Source organism: Varanus komodoensis, unplaced genomic scaffold (genome assembly GCF_004798865.1).
Source record: "Varanus komodoensis strain SLA01 unplaced genomic scaffold, ASM479886v1 scaffold19, whole genome shotgun sequence".
Taxonomy (NCBI): domain Eukaryota; kingdom Metazoa; phylum Chordata; class Lepidosauria; order Squamata; family Varanidae; genus Varanus; species Varanus komodoensis.
The window spans coordinates 11,106,702-11,112,766 of record NW_025335550.1 but is presented as its reverse complement, the minus strand read 5'-3'; positions in this window follow the sequence as shown (position 1 = coordinate 11,112,766).

The window sequence follows — 6,065 nt, the reverse complement described above, 5'->3', positions numbered from 1 at the left end:
AAAAGAGGGAGCCCCCCGGTTCTGCTCCACGGCCGACACGCCAACAGGACTTGTTCGTCAGAGCTGCCCTCTGAGGCGTGTGACACTGTGTGTTATTTGGGGACAGGCAGGTATTCACATACAACGCCAGCCCTCTGTCGCTTGCACTGGCTGCCAGTTGAAGTCCGGGCCCAATTTAAGGTGCTGGCGATGATCCATAAAGCCCTAAAAGGCTTAGGTCTGGGATACCTGAAGGAGCACCTTCTTCCCCATGTGCCCTCCCACCCCTTGAGATCTGAGGCGGAGGTCCCGCTCCGGGAGCCCTCCTTGAAGGAGATCAGGACGGTGGCTACCTGGAGAAGGCCTTCTCTGCCGTGGCGCCCCGACTGTGGAATCCACTCCCCAGAGAGGTTCACCTGGCACCAACGCTTTTTTCTGTTCAGCGCCGGGGAAAACCTTTTTATTCCACCATTATTTTAATGTTTAATTGGGTTTAATTGTGATTTCATTGCACATTGCTGGATGCTGTAAAGGGGGTGGGATACATTTTTTAAAAAAAACAAAGAGATTTCTCTAGGCAGGGATTTTCACCTCCTCTTGGTGTTCATGGGTGTTTAAGCACCAACCTCGAACTCTAGCTTCACTTGTTTTTAAAGAGCATGTTCAGAGGGGAGTCCCATTTCACAGAAAAGAAACTGAGGTGGCTCAGAGAGAGGCTGATCCAGACACAGGCCGGGGCTGAGCCCCAGATCTAACACCCTGTGCCTCCTCTGTACAAAAACACGACAATTTATCACAGCAGGCCAGCCAGGGCTGCCCAGGGGAAAGCTCTCACAGGCCACGCACACGCACAGCACCTCTCCTCCTGGAGACCTCCTGCTTCTCCCCAGTTATCATCTTTCCCCCCCGGCACCTGGGGGCGCTTCAGTGCTGGGCTGCAGCCATCCCGTATTTCTATTTAGACGGTCCCATGGGGGATCACAGACCACGTGCAATCCCAGCCTCTCCATCCAGGGTTCGTTTCTTCCCTGGATCTAAAACTTCCAAAGTGTAAAAACAAACACACACACTCACAAAAGCTCCTACACAAAAAGTGAGGAAAGGCCGCGGGGCAGGAGGGCTGGTGGGCACTAGGAGAGGTGCCTGGGGGCGCTGCCAGGCCAGGGCCCCCAGGGCTAACGCACCCTCTGTCCCTGTAGGAGGCTCAGCGCTATCTTTATGGCTCACGCCCAATTTTGCTTTTTACCTGGTGCAAACCTCCAGGGAAGGTGAGGCTGGCATACCATGTCTGCCTTGCACAAGACACAGCCAGTGCCTTTTCGTTCTGGGATCTGACTTATAGTGCCGGTGGGGACATTTCATACTTCCACTTCAAACAGTTCGGGGTCAGGGAGGCCATCTGAAGGACGGCTCGCATCCATTCAAACTGCCCGTGTCTTAAAACCGGCCTGAGAGGTACGAGGCTCTTGTGGTGGGGGCTCCGTGTCTCTGGAACCCGCAGCCAAGCAGGGCTGGGGTCAAAGGCAGGCACGGAGAGGCACCTGCTAAGGATCACCGGCCAGCCACCTGGTCTTTTTTGCAGGCTTGTGGGGAGAAGGCTGTGATACGCATTTATCTGAGCCTCCCGGCCTCACCAGCTGCCACGGCCTGCTTACCTGTTGGGCCAGGCGCGTTCACACCTGGGGAGGCCTTGAGAGAGCTTTGCCAGGCAGGTGCCATTTCCGTTCTGCAACAGCACCATCCATTAATTAAGAAAAAGAAACGAAGCCTCGCTCCTTCGCTCAGGCAGGTCTAGCCCCAGGTCCAGCGCGGTCTCCCATCCCGGCTACGCCCTCCTCTAGGACGCAGCTGTGGGGGCCTTGCTCAGCCCCGTGCACTGTGGAGGTGTCGGGCGTCAATTTCCATCATCCCCAGCAGCAAGGGGCAACCGTCCTGGTGGCAGGGGGATGGGAATTGCAATCCGAGACCAGGTTGGAGGCGGCTGCTCAAAGGGCCCTGGAAAAGTTCGAGCCTTTCATGGGAGGAGGCGGCAGCCCGAGATCCGGATGCCTCCACTCCGTCTCCAACGGTCACCCCGCATCCCGCTCAGCACAGTCCAGGGGCTGCCACAGGCCCCCTTCCGCCGCTCACGGGGAGGAGAGCGAGCCCACGTGGATCGAGGAAGCAGAAGCCTTCCCTGCCCCGCTCGCTGCCTCCGCCGAGCGGCCTGCCTGCCTGCCTGCCTGCCTGCCTGGCTTGCTGAACGGCAGACATTCAGAAAACGACATGGAAATTAATTCTGATCCACCCTGGAGTAATTTCTGACACGTTCCAGCTGGTGGGAAGCGCTCCCCCGCCAGCAAGTCGCACAGCTCGCGTGCAGCTTGCCGCCACCGCTGCAGAGGCACGCCGGATCCGGCGAGGTCAAGACGCCTCTCCCGCTTTCGGGGCGGGGGGCAAAGAGGAGGTCCAAGGAGGGCTTTCTGCCACTTTCCTCTTGGCAGGTAGTGGGTGTGTTGGCGGAGGCTGGCCACCTGGCGATCCATCTGTCAAACTCACCCATTTTTCAGATTGGCCTGGGCAACAGAGATGACCGACGTCCTGTTTACCCTCACAAGAATCTTGTGAAGTAGGTCAGGCTGGGGCAACTGGTTAAGGTAACGCAGGGACCTCAAGGGTCAAGCGAGGGCCTCTCCTTTCCTAGACAGGCCCTCTCACCACTACACCGTACTGCCAAACAGGGCACTGAAAACAGGGAGGCACGCAGAACAGAGCAGTCACTTTCTTTTTCTAACTGAATTATGCAGTGCTGGAGTGGGGCAGACATCACGGTGGAATGCAAGCAAGCCCTCCGTTCCCGTGGCTGTCATTTTTTCCTTCTCCAGGGCTCTCTCCTTCCTGATATTTTCGAGACCTGAATTATTTGCTCTGGATTGCCTGGCGCTAAAATCAGTTTGCATCACAGCATTGGCTTCCTGACACAGCCCCATAAAACCCAGGGATCGACGGGGACGCCCAGGTGCCCCCCAAAGATTCCCTCTTTCCCTGCATAACATGAACTCGCTCTGCCGCACACAGTCCAGAAAGTAACTGCGGAGCTGCACTTCTCAGCTGCCCACAAGAAGCAAACAGGGAGCCCCGTAATGGGACACCTGCTTGGCGGGGGCAGGCCAAGTCCCTCCGTCCCAGTGGGGGGCGGAAGTGCGCAACGCCAGCGGTGCGCAAGGGCAGACTCTGCGCGGCACACCGGCCCGAGCAGAGGAAAACCGCCTTCACCCCACTGTGGTTATGGAGCTTTTTCTGCCCCGCATCCTCCAGACGGTTCCAGGCATGGCCCTTTCGCCGTTAGCCGCACAACAAGCCTGTGAGGTAGTCTGCCTGCCTACTTTTGCCATCTCATCACCGCCAGCTCAGAGAGAGACCGGCCCTTCCGGCACGTGCGCCCTTGAAAATGCAAGCCTGCGCCTGCAAGAAGTATATCTGTCAGGCATCTCCAACGCCAGCCCCGAATGGCGCTTTCCAACGTACGGCATCAAGGAAGAAGGATTTAAGCCATGCCAGTATCATCTTCCTGGTGCCAGGATCTGACCTCAGGTCGTGAGACAGTGCCCCTGAGCACATACCGAGTGCATCTGCTTCCCCCTTGCCCAGTTCCAACTCCCATTCGGGCCAAGGGCAGGGAGGGCGGGAACTACAGCTTGGCAACATCTGGAGAGCCAAAGGCACCTGAACCCAGGCCTAAGCCGCCCACGGGGCTTCTGACAACCTTCAGGGGCCTGCAGAAACCACACTCAGAACCCTGTCCTAGCGCTGCACGAAACCCAGCATCCTGGCCTCACACCCCACCACCCCCTGCAGTGGGTGGGCCTGAAGCAGTCCTCCCTCCTCCTCCCCAGATGCGGCCAAGGGGCCATTCGCAAGGCCACGGGGACTCCTTCCGCCCCGCCTACGGATCTTGGGTTTAGCAGGAGGCAAGAATGAAGAGAAGCCCTGCTCAGCCGGGCCAAGCGCCGTCTAGCCCAGCCTTCCGTCCACGCAGTGGCCAACCTGCTGCCCGTGCCTCACAAGCAGCAGAGTGCCCTCGCACCCATTATCCCCAGCAACCGGCAAGCCTAAGCAAGCTGCCTCTGACACGTAGTATGTCCACCAAGGCCAGTAGCCACCCACCTCCTTCTCTCTTTTCCCACTTTTCCCTGAGAGCCACCCAAACCGGTGTGCAGAAAAACTCTCGTCTCACAGTGGGGCTTTGCTACAGTCCATAATATTAGGATTCCGACACTTAAAAGAAGGCAAGATTTCCCCCCTTTCCGACGGTTGCCGCTGCTACATTTCGAGCACTGATGTGACCATCGACCTGCGTCTTTAAGGGCTCCAGATGACAGGGCTGGTATGTGACCTGGAATGCGAAACCCAGCGCTGAGGCGGCTTGTAGGAAGCCGGCTGCCTCCGGAGGGCAGAAGCCACGGGGACGGTGCGCCCCCAGTGGCTCAGCGGAGGCCGCAGCCTCGTGCTCGAGCACCCACCGAACGCGGCCGGACGGGCTTCTGAGCAAACACGGGACTGCACGGCAGGGGCAGGCCCAGTGCTGGAAAGCTGCAGCCCTTTGGAGGAACTGACCCCGTCGTTTCCCTCTAGCACTGCTGTGGACGTGATCTGGACTCTTCCGAAACCAGACGATGCGCCTGGACCTGCCTGCCAGTTTGCACGCTTGCTCCTCAAAGCACCTCCCTGCAACCTCAGGCCTATGGTGGCTGGCGATTGTTTTCCACTCCGTGCATGCTCAGAGGCACCATTCTACTCTTGAGCATTGCAAGGGAAAAGGAGAACGTCTGGAGGAGTTGGGGCTTCGATTAAGTCTCCCCTCCGCTGCGCACAGATAGAAAGTGTGCTGAGCACATGCACCACGAGCTTTGCCCGGGCTCCCGAGGACTCTTCCCAGGCAGCGCATCTGGTTCCTGACAATACTCAGCCAGGAGCCAGCAGGCAAAGCAAGCCGGTTAAATCAAAAGAGACACACAGGAGGAGAAAGGAGCAGCATCCCAGATCAAAGGCAGCTTCTCTGTGCAGCAGATGGATCAGACCTTTCTTCACTTTTATGAATCCAGGAGACGGGGGGGGGGGTGAGGACAGGATGAGCCATTAACTCCTCAACTCCCACGGACCTCACATGCCGGCTGTCACAGGGGCGCGCGGGTGGAGCAGGGGGGTTCTTAGCATCTCTGCCCCCCATTTCCTGATCAACTTGACAATGCAAGCAAATCCCCTCTCGGGACCCAACGAGAGAAGCCTCAACTTCTTCTCAAAGACAGACGGTGATCCCTTCTGCTACGGTCTGAGACATGACACAAATAGCTAGAATACTTCAGAGGCAAGATGCATCCCTTCGTTGCTTTTCTTTTTCTCCAGCTCCCGCAACTCTCTCGCTCTCTCTCGGTCTGTCTGCTCCCCTCTTCCAGCCAGACTGAATGAGAAAGTTCAAGACACACCACCGAGCCGCGTTCCCCCCCCCCCCACCGCTTGCCAAAATTGTGATGCAACCTTCGTTTCCTTTTTCCCTTCTTTTTTGCAGAAAGCCCCCAACAAATAATTAAAAGGCGAGCAGGGTGGAAGGGGAGGCTAATCTTCAACCCATCAGCACGGGCGACAAGCAGCCAAGTGCAAGATCGCCGGAAGGTCTGGGGCAAGACAGCCCCAAAACTCCTGTGGACGTAAAAGTTCCAGGCGCATCTCCCCTTCCTCTCCCTCTCCCTCTCACGCGCGCACACGCACCCGCGCGCGCGCGCGCACACACACAGGCTTGCATCAGAGACAAAAGGCAGAGGGCTTACCTCGTTCCCTCGCCAGTCTCTGGAGCGGCTCCCTCGCCAGGGCGGCTGGAAAGGGGGCGCAGGAGGGCGCGGGCGGCTCAGTCCAGCAATGCGCCTTTGCGCGCGGCGGCCGCGTAGCGCATGCGGAGGAGAAGGGGAAACGCTCCGCGACTGACCGCAGGCACGGAGGGAGCCTCTCTCTCCGCAGGCAGCACACGCCCTCCTCTCGGCGGCGGCGGCGGCGGCAGCCAGTAGCAGACAGAAGCCAGGGCTCCGGGACCAGAAGAGGAGGCGACTTCC